The sequence below is a fragment of the Stegostoma tigrinum genome, chromosome 24, assembly GCF_030684315.1.
Source record: "Stegostoma tigrinum isolate sSteTig4 chromosome 24, sSteTig4.hap1, whole genome shotgun sequence".
In the NCBI taxonomy this organism is placed as follows: Eukaryota; Metazoa; Chordata; class Chondrichthyes; order Orectolobiformes; family Stegostomatidae; genus Stegostoma; species Stegostoma tigrinum.
Window position 1 is genome coordinate 27926631 of NC_081377.1, and position 15122 is coordinate 27941752.

The 15122-nt window shown below is 41.1% G+C and overlaps 1 protein-coding gene across 5 annotated transcripts in view; it reads left to right on the top strand.

The window, feature by feature from the left end:
* Window positions 1-15122, top strand: part of LOC125464882 (phosphatase and actin regulator 4-like) — a 150916-nt gene that overhangs the window by 46971 nt on the left and 88823 nt on the right. The window contains exon 1 of one of the 5 annotated variants that reach the window (XM_059654317.1): window positions 7856-7966. The exons of the other annotated variants lie outside the window; for them this stretch is intronic. The gene's annotated coding sequence lies outside the window, so the exon portion shown is untranslated. Of the gene's footprint in view, window positions 1-7855; window positions 7967-15122 lie in introns of those variants that run through there. 5 annotated transcript variants of the gene reach the window in all.

A 15122-nucleotide genomic window follows, 5' to 3' on the forward strand; every position in this document is an offset into this window, starting at 1 on the left:
CCAAATCAATGTGTTTGTTGATGGAGTTCCGGTTGGAATGCCATGCTTCTAGGAATTCTCGTGCATGTCTCTGTTTGGCTTGTCCTAGGATGGATGTGTTGTCCCAATCAAAGTGGTGTCCTTCCTTCTCTGTATGTAAGGATACGAGTGATAGTGGGTCATGTCGTTTTGTAGCTAGTTGATGTTCATGTATCCTGGTGGCTAGCTTTCTGCCTGTTTGTCCAAGGTGATGTCACAGTTCTTGCAAGGTATTTTGTAGATGACGTTTGTTTTATTTGTTGTCTGTATAGGGTCTTTTAAGTTCATTAGCTGCTGTTTTAGCGTGTTGGTGGGTTTGTGGGCTACCCTGATGCCAAGGGGTCCGAGTAGTCTGGCAGTCATTTCGGAAATGTCTTTGATGTAGGGGAGAGTGGTTATGGTTTCTGAGCCCGTTTTGTCTGTTTGTTTGGGTTTATTGCTGAGGAATCGGCGGACTGTGTTCATAGGGTACCATTCTTTTTGAATACGCTGTATAGGTGATTTTCTTCTGCTCTGCGTAGTTCCTCTGTGCTGCAGTGTGTGGTGGCTCGTTGGAATAACGTTCTAATGCAGCTTCGTTTGTGGGTGTTGGGATGGTTGCTCCTGTAGTTCAGTATTTGGTCCGTATGTGTTGTTTTCCTGTAGACGCTGGTTTGAAGTTCCCCATTGACTGTTCGCTCTACTGTGACATCTAGGAATGGCAGTTTGTTGTTGTTTTCCTCCTCTTTTGTGAATGTTATGCCAGTAAAGGGTATTATTGATACCCAAGAATTCCTGAACACCAAAGACACCAAGATAGAAGATGAAATAATGGTCTCCTTTGACGTAACAGCCCTGTTCACATCCATCAACATCAACCTGGCCAAAGAAACACTGATGACACTATTAGAAGAACCGAAGACACACAGCAGACACCACCAACCTCCATCAGCAAGGACAACATCATCAAGCTAGTGGACCTATGCCTCACCACCCACTTCACTTTCAATAACAAAACCTATAGACAAACCAACGGCACACACATGGGATCTCTGACATCAGGGTTCTTAGCAGAGGCAGTAATGCAGTGACTCGAACAAACAGCTCTGCCAATCATCCAACCCAAACTTTGGGTCCGCTATGTGGATGACACCTTTTGTCATCACTAAACAAAAACAAATTGGAGGAAACCTTCAAGACCCCAATAATACCCTTTACTGGCATAACATTCACAAAAGAGGAGGAAAACAACAACAAACTGCCATTCCTAGATGTCACAGTAGAGCGAACAGTCAACGGGGAACTTCAAACCAGCATCTACAGGAAAACAACACATACGGACCAAATACTGAACTACAGGAGCAACCATCCCAACACCCACAAACGAAGCTGCATTAGAACATTATTCCAATGAGCCACCACACACTGCAGCACAGAGGAACTACGCAGAGCAGAGAAAAATCACCCATACAGCGTATTCAAAAAGAATAGGTACCCAATGAACACAGTCCACCGATTTCTCAGCAACAAACCCAAACAAACAGACAAAACAGGCTCAGAAACCATAACCACTCTCCCCTACATCAAAGACATTTCCGAAATGACTGCCAGACTACTCGAACCCCTTGGCATCAGGGTAGCCCACAAACCCACCAACACACTAAAACAGCAGCTAATGAACTTAAAAGACCCTATACAGACAACAAACAAAACAAACGTCGTCTACAAAATACTTTGCAAGAACTGGTACAAACACTACATTGGACAAACTGGCAGGAAGCTAGCCACCAGGATACATGAACATCAACTAGCCACAAAACGACATGACCCACTATCACTCGTATCCTTACATACAGATAAGGAAGGACACCACTTTGATTGGGACAACACATCCATCCTAGGACAAGCCAAACAGAGACATGCACGAGAATTCCTAGAAGCATGGCATTCCAACCGGAACTCCATCAACAAACACATTGATTTGGAGCCAATCTACCATCCCCTGAGAAAAAGAACAGGAAATGACATCACCAACCCAAGGAAACCTAACCAGATAAATAGAAAGCGGGACAACACACCAGCGCTTCGTCGGAGGCTCACTGATGATGTTACCTAGAATGGTGACGAAACGTCTGAAAACTAACCTTCCAGCTCATCGAGCAAACTCACATCCAGAACCTCAACCTGAGCTACAAATCTTCTCAAAACTCGCTAACACATGAAGACTTGGAAACTTGAGGAAGTTAGTAGCGATATCTTGGGGACAGTCCATATCACTGTAGAGGAGCTGTTGGATGTATTAGAATGTGTGAAGGTGGCGAAATCTCCTGGTCCTGACCAGATATGCCCAAGAACCCTGCAAGAGGCTAGAGAAGAAATTGTGGGGGCCCTGGCAGATATATTTGCATCATCATTAGCAACGGATGAGGTCCTGGAAGAGTGGAGGGTAGTGAATGTTGTGTCCTTGTTCAAGAAGGGCTGCAAAGGAAAACCTGGGAATTATAGACTAGTAGGCTTAACATCTGTGGTAGGTAAGTCACTTGAGAAGATTGAGGGATAGGATGGGGTTTGATGAGGAGTACTCAGCATGGCTTCGTGTGTGGGAGATAAGACCTCACAAATTTGTTAAGAGTTCTTTTAAGTGACCAGGAAGGTTGATGAGGGTATGGATTTTAGTAAGGCCTTCGATAAGATTCCACATGGTAGGCTGGTCTGAAAGGTTACGTCACATGGAATCCAGGGAGAGCTGGCAAATTGGATACACAGTTGGTTTGATGGTAGAAAGCAGAGGATAATACTGGAAGGATGCATGTCAGGCTGGAGGCGTGTGACTAGGGTTGTGCCTCAAGGGTCAGTGCTGGGCCCGCTGCAGTTTGTTAGAGGGCATTAAGTTAATGTGACAGGGGAAAAAAATAAATGGGAACTTGAGGAACAACTATTTTTAACACAGAGAGTGGTATGCGTATGGAATGAACTGCCGGCAGAAGTGGTTGATTTGGGTACGTTAACAACATTTAAAAGGCATTTGGACAATTACATGGATAGGATATGGGCCAAGCGCAGGGAAATGGGATTAGCATGGATGGATGTTTTGATCGGCATGGACCCATTGGGCTGACAGGCCTGTCTTTGTGCTGTAGGACTCTGACTCTGTGACTCAAATGATAATGCCACTAGGCTATTACCTCTTTCATGCAGCCCACTCAGATTCAACCTCTCTCTCTTTCTATAGTCCTGTAAGTTGATTTCCCTGAAGTGTCCGCCCAACTTCTTCTTGAAATCGCTGATTAACTCAGCCGCCAGCACCCTCAGACAGATCTGTTCCCTTCATCTTTGTGCAGGACCTAATAATACGAACAGCATTTCTTTGTCCGCCTTAACTGAACCTGTCGTCATCTTGTACATCTGTTAGATCTCCTCTCGGCTTCAAAGAGAAATTGCTAGAGAAAATGAGATTGAGAAGAGTAATAAAACAAAGAACTGAAGATGTTGAAGATTTGAAGCAAAAATCAAAATTGCTAGAGAAACTCAGATCTGGCAACAGCTGTGGACAGAAAGCAGAACTAATGTTTTGAGTCCAATAACCCTTCTTCAGATTGCTTCGTCAGATCCAAAGGGTCACTGGACCCAAAACATTAACTCTGCTTCCTTTCTTTCTACAGATGCTGCCAGATCTGAGTTTCTGTAGCAATTTTGATCTTTGCTTCAAATCTTCAACATCTTCAGTTCTTTGTTTTATTATACTTCTCAGTCTCATTTGCTCCAAGTAAGGCAAGTCCCGATTTCAGCCTAACATTATAAATTAAATCCCAATCCCCAGAATTGTTCTAGTAACACTAACTCCTGCTACCAATCGGAAGGATGTCAGAATCAGTTGTATGTGTGAACTTGGCTAGCACATGCACAGCTGATACTGTTACCTTTCCAGTTTACTACAGGAGCATCAGTGTTCTACAAATCTCAATTCCAACTTTAGGTTGATAGTTAATGACTCTCTGATTAAGAGCCCCATTGTCTTGAGCACTGCACAGCATGATGTATCTTTAAAAATTTCATTTGAAATCCCAGATACCAAACAAAATGTTTTATTTGTAGGAAATAATGAGCACTGATGGAAAATGGAATTCGCTCACATATTTTAATGGTTCTTAAAGTCTTTTTAATAGCATCTGTAAAAGTGTACTAAAAAGCAATACCCTGATGTACTTCTGATGAGAAATTTTAATGACTGACAAACAAATGGATCATTTTATGGAGTAGTGCTGACATTGAGTGTAGCAATTTCAGAACAATACCCTCTTTGTTATTCGTTACCTCCCATAAACTCCCAAGTCCCCTTGTGTAAGGGCTGCTCCAAGTACAAGTCCATTTTCAACCATTTACATTTCTTCTTAGCACCCTTGTAGTAATTCTTTTTCACCATCAGCAATCTCTTTTTTCGTTTGCCTATCCCTGTGCCCCTGGCGCCATCTTTGCATACTCTCTTCTCACAACTTCCTCCTCCTCCACTCCATCATCAATGTAAATGACACCCATCTCCAGATATTTTCAGTCTTTACAAAGGATCACTAGACTCTACGTGAACTCTACTCTCTTTACAGGTGCTGCCAGACCTCCTAACTTCCTGCAAGGTTTCAGATTTACAGCATCCACAGTTCATTGTTTTTGATTTTGTTAATCCTAACATGTTTCTGTTTTGCTTTACTCTCGTTTCAGGTTTCAGTTTTCATCTTTGGATAAATGAGTTAAGGGAGACCAGCTGCACTTAAAAATATTTATAGCATAGTGGTAGTTACCCTGTCTCTGAGCCAGGAGGCTCAGGTTAAAGTCCCACATGTTCCAGAGGTCTGTAATGACATCTCTGAACAGATTGATTAGGAATAGCTCAAAACATCTCTGTGACTGACATAGCTGCTGCACACATGCTGGAAGTGCTCCCCCTAGTGTTACAACTCAGATAAGCAAAGCTTTCTGGTAAATATCAGCAGCACTCTAGACAATCCTTATATTCTTCCCAAAATTTGAGGTCCGGAACTGGATGCAATTCCGGCCAGGCCAGGCCTTAATTAAAGGTTCAGCATAATTTCCATGTGTTAGTACTCAGTGCCTTCGTTTGTGAAACCTAAGATATTCATATGCTGTGCTCATCTACTCCAATTACGCATTTCCATGTCTTCCGTGGCATTTGTGATTTCGCTTGAATCAAAATTCTCATTCCTTGTTTTAGCCTAATATTGATGGCTTTGGGCATTTACGCCACACTGTTGCTTTGGCAGTAGAAGACTGCTGTGTTGGGAAGGGTTGTTGGTTGCTGCTGATTCAAATATTTGCTTGGCAAAGTTGTGATTTGAAGGGTCAAAATAGCATGTTAACAGAGAAACTTGAATGAAAGGAGTGGGTTTTTGAAGCAAGGTGTCGAGCTGGATGAACACAGCAGGCCAAGCATCATCATCAGAGGAGGAAGGCTGCTGTTTTGGATCTAGACCCTTCTTTAGAAATTTCTGAAGAAGGGTCTAGGCCGAAAAGGCAGCCTTCCTCCTCCTCTGATGCTGCTTGGCCTGCTGTGTTCATCCAACTCTACATCTTGTTATTTTCAGATGCTCCAGCATCTGCAGTTCCTACTATCTCTGGGTTTTTGAATCTCTGGTTTATAATCTTAACTGCAGAACCAATTGTCTACAGAATAAGCAGCTTCTTGCTGTAAAAGGGTTGGTTCGTTCTGTGTCCTCCCCTTTCTGTTACTTTAAAAGTTATTTAAAGAGACTTGCTAAAATGTTGTGTATTGTCTCCAGTGACTTAAATCATTTCAAGCTGAGCATTCTGCTCCCTAGGCATCTTATCAGTTTAGAGTACTGTATATAGCTCTAGTCTCCATATTTCACAAAAGATATAGAGGCACTGGAGAAGGTACCGAAAAGGTTTTATAAAAATGTTGCCAGAACCTAATGTAATACCTATTAGGAAGGACTGAACTAGGTGGTTCTTCCTCAAAATAAAGCTGTATCTCAAGGTAATTTAAAATGATAGGGTAAATATGTTGCAAATGTTGCTGTTTGTGATAGAGTCTAAAGCTTGATGTTGTAAATGTAAGATAATCTAATACAAGGTATCTACATTTAAAGTTGGGGGATACATTGCTAAGGATTGCAACTTTATGTGAAAGACCTGATGTGAAACAATGATTCCCAATGTTCAAACTTGAGTTAGAGCCTTCCTTAAACTGAAAAAAAACATTATAGTGGTACCCTCTAAATTGAAATACTGTTTTAAATGCCTAATTTTTTTGATAAACTATTTAATAAATCAATTTTAAAGAATGAAATAAAATGTAATGTTCTACATAACTTTTTATTGTTCACCCTCCAAGGAGGTTATATGAGAAATCTCTTCACATAGCATAGAGACCTGACTAGGTATAACACAGATATTTTTGGTAGCTGAATAAAGACATAAGGAAGAAAAGAATAGAAGGAATTGATGGAGTTAGGTGAAGTAGAAAGAGAAGAACAGAATCATTTGGGCCGAATGGCCTATCCTTGTGCTGTGATAATGTGGTTTGCTGTTTGAGCACAGGTTGTTGACTCAGCTTCAGCTTCTTTGTTTGTGCAAAGCAATTGTTAACCAAAACAGTTCCTGTCAAATCCGGGCCATGTCAGCATGATCCAAGGTTAAGTATGAGGCTCAGGGCTGGTCTGCAGAACCTCAGACAACAATCTACTTCACTTTCTGAAAATTTGAATGGAATGGAATTTTGACAAGAGGGACAGGTAGCCCCATTCTGCAAGTAGGTGCCTCGGATGTAGGCTGATATTTGTAACTTACTTCAAGGTATATAGTTACAGAAATGGACATTGTGTTGAATTCATGCCTGTTGGGAACTAGCTGGGTCTTGTAGTGCTGGCAATAGTGGCATCTCTATCCTTTGCAGACTCCTGTTAGTTACTTCTCCTGCTCTGGGAGGGGTTGACAAGAGGAAGTGATATTTTGGGGCTTCTGCAGAAAGCAGTCATTTCAGTGGTGACATTTGTGAAACCTAGGAAATTCAAACTGTCAAATCTGCTCTGCTGTTTCAGCTAGGTCTCAGCTGACCTTCTACCTCCGTGCCACCTTTCAGCACTATTCCACTATCCCTTAATGTATTTTGTTTTGTAGAAACCTTGAATTTTTGTTTAACTTCTCTCAAGCACAAAGCTCAGTTGTTGTGTGGCACATTTGATCTGGGATCTGGTACTGACCCTCAGACCAATAGTGATGGTCCTTCATTGAGTGTTATTAAATGTGTTGGAGGCTTAATGAAGGGAATCGAGGGTTATTTGGCTAAAGTGGGAAAATGAAGTTGAGGATTTTCAGAACAGCCATGATCTCTAGCAGGGCAGACTCAGCGGGCCAAATGATCTACTTCTGCATCTTTTGAAAATGTTACTTTTATTTGCTTGGCAATATAAAGTCTTGCCTTGTTTACTGAAATGGTCAGGCTGATCCTGTTTCTGCTCCTGGCTGTGTTCATAGTCCTAGTATCCAACACATGTTGGGGAATCGATTTGTAGCATAGGTGAGAGAATAAATCATGAACTACAGCCTTTGACTTTTCAGGGTTAAGAATCCTGAAGCTACTTCACTCTATGCGAACATACTGTACATATGAGTGTATGAACCCATTGTCTTTAATTGTCACTAGCTGTGTGACATTTTCAGCCACTAGAATCTGCTGTTGAAATGTCTTTCTGCCCCCGCACTGAACTCGCCCACTCATCAGGTGGCTGTCTGTGCGTCATCAGCAAGCAACAAGTATCAGCCATCATTAGTCCCCACTCATTAATGGAAAGTTTCCGCTTATCATGGAAGGCGTAGTGCAAACAGGCTGCACAATGGAATCTGATGAAATACTGAGCAGCCAACAGCTAGTGATCTGTGATGTTCGTGTGATGCATGAGATATTGGAGTGAGTGACAAAAACTTTGGTCAAGAGGTAAGTCCTAAGCAGTAACTTAATGCAGAAGAGGTGTGAGGCGAGAGAAGAGATTTAGAGGGTGAATTCCAAAGCTTAATATAAAGATCGTACAGCTGGAAGTGGTGAACCAATTGCATTTAGTGATATACAAGAGGTGAGAAATAGCAGAGGTTGTAGAGGTTAGAGGTGGGACGATGCCATGATACATTTGGACAGCAATGTGAACATTTTAATTTTACGTAAGTTAAGGGAGCACAGAACTGATGGCTGGAAGGGACACAGTGAGAGTAATAAGAAGAGAAGGGTTGAGTGGAATGGGAGTAGATGGTGTGATTTATTGTCTCTTCCCTGTCTTTGGATTTCCTGCTTCCCAGACTGCTGCCTCATATTCCTGAATGCTTGTTTCCAGCTTTGCTGATCTCGTTTTTTTTTAATGAGAATCTGGTTCAGGCCACAGTGGCTTGGCTCATTTTGATCCTACAATGAGAGCAATTACTGATGTGGCATTGCATCAAGTTGCTCAAAGGAAAATTCATTTCGTTGGTGCTCACAAATTTTGCTACGTCCTTGCAAGCAACTCCAGTGTTATCAGGCTCTTTTGGAGCCTAAACATACATTAAACTAGTTATGTCAAGTAGCCAGTTTGTGTTGTCAATTCTGGCACAGATCGAGCAAGATTTCAAAATTTCTCCCAACGCTGTGAATATTTATTTTTGAGCTAACAATCAGATGAAATATGAGCCGGAACCAAGGCGGGAGGGCATGGATGAAGATCACCGCTGCTTGGGCACCATGCAGCAGCATCAAGAGAAGTTTGGCTACCATGATAGTCTCATAGCATTGAGGGTTAAGGAGACCATGGCAGCTGAGACCTGGACCTTTCCTGTGAATCACCTGTAGTAAGTGCTCTAGTATTATACCTTTCATCTGGGTCACCTTGATGCCTCTCAGCAAGTTTCTTGATGCTGCTGCTATGCCCAGGAGAGTGTTAGAATGGGAGCATAAGGTACACACCTGATGTTGTGGGATCCCTAATTTATTTAATGAGGCCCCTGCCTCAGTGAAAGAGGGGCTTCATCTGCCAAAAAGACCACAATAGGAAATTAATTCCATCAGTTGGGAGATTGTTTAAAAATTTATTTGGGTTGACCAGCCGACAGAGCAGCAATAGTGGAATTTCATTTGTTTCTGTCCACACATTTAATAATGGATTCAGATGTACACTGAATAAAACTTATAGACACAGGTTTATTCAAGCTCAAAGCTATTCCTTCTGGATTGCCGAACCATTTGCAACTGTGACTTCAATTGTCTTAAACCCTAGAGATTGTTTCTGAATTTTCTCTGCCTCTTCTTCCTTTAATTTGGTTTTTAAAATCTGTTTTTCTTTGACTAAACCATTTGGCTACCTCTCCTGAAGTACTTTGTCATATTTTTATTTCTGCCTTGTTAAATGTCCTAAGGGTCTTCACAACATGTAAAGCACTATATAAATAAAAATTGTATTAAATATGACTTCATGCCTCTTGCCTGAGTACTTTTATATTTTAACATGTCAATTGTGGAATGGCAAGATTGTACAGCAGCTCTATGAAACTGCTCACTTCCAGCTCCCTGGTGCATGAATCTGATTCTTTGTAGATTTTGAAATTTCCCATTAATTTCAGAGTGGCCGCTGTGCAAAAAAAAAGCAACAAGGTGGTTGTCTGGGGCTCCAGGTTTCAAAAATAGCTGAAGACAAATGGTTTTGGTGACTTGACAAGCCTAATTTGAAGCGAGCAGGGTGTTTAAAGCAGGAAGAAGGGAGAAGGGTCTTACGCACGTTCCTCAAATCAGATTCCCATAATGGCCAGCAATAGTGCTTTTGTCCTTGGTATTGAACATGAAGTGGTCACTAATTGCGGCATCCTACTTATCATGGGTATTAGGAGGATAGTGCAAATTGTTTAACATTGCTGTAGAGGCCAGTTAGAAAGGCTATACTTATTGAAGCAATTGACAAACTTAAGTCATTTCTGTAAATTTACGCCACATTAATCTTATGTTTATTTAATTGACCATGCTTTGATTAATCTAATTACAGCTGTGATTACCGGACTGTGGGATGAGTGTGTGAATAGAAGTTTGTCTTGAGTTCAAGGTTGACATTGTATCCTTGGTGAATATTCAAATACATTCTGTGTGAAATGTGTGTTTTTTAACATTTTTTTTGAGCTGGCTTCAGCCTGTGAAGGTAACAAAATGAAGCTTGATACAGCCCCGATTAGGAAGACTTTTGACCTATTTTGGTTTTAGACATTGCGTTTAATGGCAAAGATATATTAATATCTCTTGCTATATGCAGCAAGGTTGTTCTTAAACCAACTTTTATTCATTCATGGGATGTGAGCATTGATGGCAAGGTCAGTGTTTATTTCTAATCTGTAGATGCTTTTTCAGAAGATGATTTATCTTCCTTGATCTGTCTGACACAAGTGATGCAGTTACACTTCCTGTGCTGTTAGGGAGAGAGTTCCATGATTGTGATCCAGGGATAGTAAAGGATCAGTAATGTGTTTCTGTCAGAATGGTGTATGAACTTGCAGGCAGTCATGTTTTCCAAGTTCATGAAGGTAATGGATTTTGAAAGTATTGATGAAAGACTCGTGGTGTATTGTTACAGTGCACTCTGTAGATGGTACATACCCAATCTGGGCTGGTAGGCATTAGCTGTCAGTCAAGTGGGCTGCTTTGCCATAGATGATGTCCAACTCCTGAAGTAAGTTATTGGAGCTGCAGTGATCTGGCCATGAGGGATGATGGGCAGGAGGCAGGATTTAGGAAATCGAGACCAAATTCCAAAATTCATGACCTGATGCAAGAGCTACAATATTTATAGGACTGGTCCAGATAAGTCTCTTTTCAGTGGTGGTGACGCAAGATCCAACATTAGTTAGAATGGTGTGGCAGTTAGCTTCTATCTTTTTGGAGATGGTCATTGGCCTGCCATTTGTGTGGCTGGAATGTTGTTTGCACTTAGCAGCCCAAGCCTGAAAGTTGTTCAGGTTCTGCATGCTGGAAAAGACTGCTCATACCTGAGGAGTTGTGAATGGTGCTGAATGTTGTGCAATTGTCAGTAAGTGTACCAAATGTGACCTTTGATGGTAGGATGATTGTTGATGATGGTTGGGCTCAGGGCACGCCCTTGGAATTCCTGCAATAATGCCCTGAGGCTAAAATGCTTGGTATCAAGCAAGCAAAACACCTGCCTTCTGTCAATAAATGTGGACCTTGATAAACACGCTAGGTCAGACAGCATCAAAGGAGCAGGAAAATAGCTGAGGGTGTCAGTGCAGAAGAGATAATCATGGTTGGAGAGTTTGTAGGGTTGGTGCATGGGCTGGTGTTACAGTGAGAGAGAACTACTGAGTTCTGTTCGGAGGGAGGAGAAAAAGTTCGTCAGGGTGGGCATCCTTGGAAGACACTTCGCAGTATTGGTTTTTAATGCGTAGGAGACAATAAGGACTGCAGATGTTGGAAGCCAGAGACAATACGTGCTTTGTATTGGATGTGTGTAAATGTCACAATGGAGAGCATTGTGGTTTACAGGGTGAATGCTCAGTGACGACAGGGTACAAAGGGATTTTAAGTTTGATCCCCAGAATTGTCAGGCACATCTTTCCAGCACAGCTCTGGGTTATAGGGAGGAGCAGGTACCCAAGGCTGTTGCTCATCTCTAACTCTTGCTGGCAAGTACAGTTGCTCTGGTTGTTTTGTGAGGGCAGGATTAGACTTGACTGTGACACTCTCGCACTTGGGTTGCCTCAGGACTTTCATTATTTAGCTGTTCAAAACAACATGACTACCTGTGTATATGGAAATGTAGCCTAGCAACAAGCAAGAAGAAACTGAGGATTGCACCTTGGCCAGTCCTATGCGATGGCTGTAATTACTAATAAATTGTTAACTTGAGAGTCATAAAACCAAGAGCAGTTTGTGTTTTGCAAGTGGGAAATAGTTTCCTTGCACATATGTTGACAGAATTTCTGTTGTTTCCTGTAGAATTTAGCTTTCTTTTGGCGCCTCGTATCAGTTGAGACAGCTTTGCAATGTTATTCTTGCAATCTGCTGTTATAGCGTCAGTCTGATTTTAATTCCTTCTGTTTCTCAATTAAAATTTCATCTGTTACCTAAACATGAGATGGAATGTAATGTTTGAATAGTATGCGGAAAGAAGATTTTTTTAATCCATTGAATCTGTTGCACTTTACGGTCCCTGAAATATCAACAAACTTCCTCAATTTGCAAATCAGTTAGTACGATTAGGAGCTGCAGTTATACATCACTGCAAATGCCTAGAAGTTGCTGACTGATTTATGTTGCTCTATTGCTTTTGTTTGCATAAACAGGATCTCTCTGTTAGTACTTCCTCCCAAACCCCTATTCTTATTAGAGACTTGTTGAAAAAAATCTTGTCTCCTTTATTTCAATCCAATCTTCTTTTGAACCAAATGATCTGTCAATACCTACTTTGATTCTATCAACCTTAATTCCTTCCTTCTCCTTAGTTCTTAAGTCTAATTGGTTAAAGAGGTAGACTGTTGGTGATGTCATTCATGTTTTTATCTCTCACTGAGTTATTTCTCAAGCTGTCACATGGGGGAAAATGTCAAAGCAACCAGGCACACCAGATGCTCTGTTTCAGCAAGGCCTATGCTAGGAAACTGCTTGGGTGACCTGAACCTGAGTTATGTTTCATTTTTCTGGGTTTAAAAATTGGCTTCAGACCTCATGGGCCTAATTGACCGTGTACGGTTTAGATTTGAAGATTGTTGACCACACCCCCTCCATGAGGCTTCACCACCTGCTAGCTCAACCCGTTACTGGGAAAGGTTGGAGACCCCGCTACTCTCATTTTTTAATTCCACGATAGGTTACCTTTTAAGACTTGTAGTTTGGGTGGAGTTGCGATCCTTGACACAGCTCATTGCATAGTGCATCTTTTCATTGTGTAGTGCTTCCTTCAACTCAAATGATGAAACATTGTCCAATTTAATAGCTTAAATGGAATGCAGTGGTTTTTCTTGGCTGGTTTTATTTAAATGTTATTTTGCACACCCAGCGATTGTTACTGCGGTGCAGCCTGAAAAGACCCTGGTTCTTCTGAATCAGCCACAATAGAATGAGATCTGAGGTTTAATTCTGCACTGAGACGTGTTATTCCACACTACCACAAAAGCAAATTTACAGGAAAAGCGTAAATGCTGCAGCAGGGATTTGTAGATGCCTTAACATTTGGAGCTTTTCCCTGTGAGGCAAACAGATTGTGTCAGCAAATTGTAGTATGGTGGATTCTCTCATAGGAAAGGGAGGAGTCTCTTCAGCCCTAATCCTTTTCCTATGTTTCTTGGCAAGAGACCCGTACGGGAGACGAGAATTTATTTGATGTAATTGATTATGATCTGGTATGTGCTGACCAAAAGAGTAGTTATTCAACAGTTCAAAAAAAACTGACTAATCTCAATAATAGAATGATACAGGAAACATTTTATGAGGTGTGTTAATTTGGTTTGCTTTTGTGATATTCTGCAGAGTGTGACAGCAATAATATTTCCCAATTGGCAAAACACCCTATTGTATCACAGCTTTATTACTAACTGTAGCATTATTTTGTTAGTAAAATCCTATATTAATAACATTTAGGTTTTGCACCCCAGACTATAAGCTGTGATGCATAATCAGTACATACATTAATGTTGCACCTTTAAGATTGGGACATTTTACTGTGTGCTTCACACAAACATTAGAAAGCACATTTTGACATTGAACAGCATAGAAGAAATTAGGATGACTGACTAAAAGCTTGGTCAGAGGTGGGAGTGCTTCAAGGAGAACAGGTGCAGAAGCCAACCAATTTAGCAAGGTTTAATGCAGATTGACCCAGGTAAATCTTAAGCCTCCATTCTGTGTCCTGTGCTTTGTTGTCTAATGCCTGGAGGGCAGCAGGAAGTGTTTTACTGTAGGACCCAGATATCCTGTTTTGTGATGATAGGAAGCAAGCGTTTGCAATCAAGGGGATTAGTTTGCTGTAAAGTGTGGATATTGGGGTAAGCCCACTCAGAATTGGGGAGTGAAATTGGAGAGAAGGAGACTGAAAGGCATACCTAGCTCAGATTTTTCTTTATAATGGCACATTTGATGGCTGCTCATGTTCTTTAAAACGTAAGTTTGTGTTTATGGAATGTTCTAGCAGTGTAAAACATCCCAAGGTACATAGCAGCATAATTAAACAAACTTTAACATGAATCTGCATACGTTATTGGGGCAGAAGACTGGAAGCTTGGAAAAAGCAGTTAAGTTTTTAAAGGTTTTCTAAGAGTAAAGGAAATTCTGCTATCAAAGAGTTAAGATAACCTGTCTTGTTTTAAACTCTGCTAATGTGAAGCTGAATTATACCTTATGGTCGATTTGTGAACAAGGCTGCTTGTATGAGAGTCAGTTTGACATGAAGAATGTCCGGACAGTTGTCAAGTAAATGTATGAGATTATAAAGGTGAATGGATTGTAAAAGGTCAGGGTTAATGCTGTAACACAGCAGAAAAGCTGTTGGAAATGTAGTGTATTTTATAACGTTGTGTTATGTCATCAGGCACACCAACTGTGAGTGCGTAATGAAAAGCTGCAATAAAAATACTGGCTTTTTATGAGTATAATTGGACCCATGTGGCAACCATCAATTAATATCCTACATATAATCCTAGGCCCGTTGATCAGAGAAAACTATTGTGTGCATAGTTGTGACTTTTACACTAGACTTGATGTGCGGTATTTTTTCTTCTGCATTTTGTAGCTTGCTGACTTGAGTTGTTGGTGTTGAGAATTGGAACGTATTCCTTTTCTAGCAGCCCAGTGTTGGCAACAGTAACTCTCAGCAACATTAAATACAGAAAATATGCTAGATGCAGAATGAAACTTCTTGTATTCTACTTTCATTCATGTAATGAATCAAAACCTTGGAAAAGCTACTGCAACAGATTGTATGGAACTCTGAAACTTTTTTTTTGTTCCTGGATGTGAGTTTGCTCGCTAAGCTGGAAGGTTAGTTTTCAGACGTTTCGTCACCATTCTAGGTAACATCAGTGAGCCTCCGGTGAAGCGCTGGTGTTATATCCCGCTTTCTATTTATCTGTTTTGG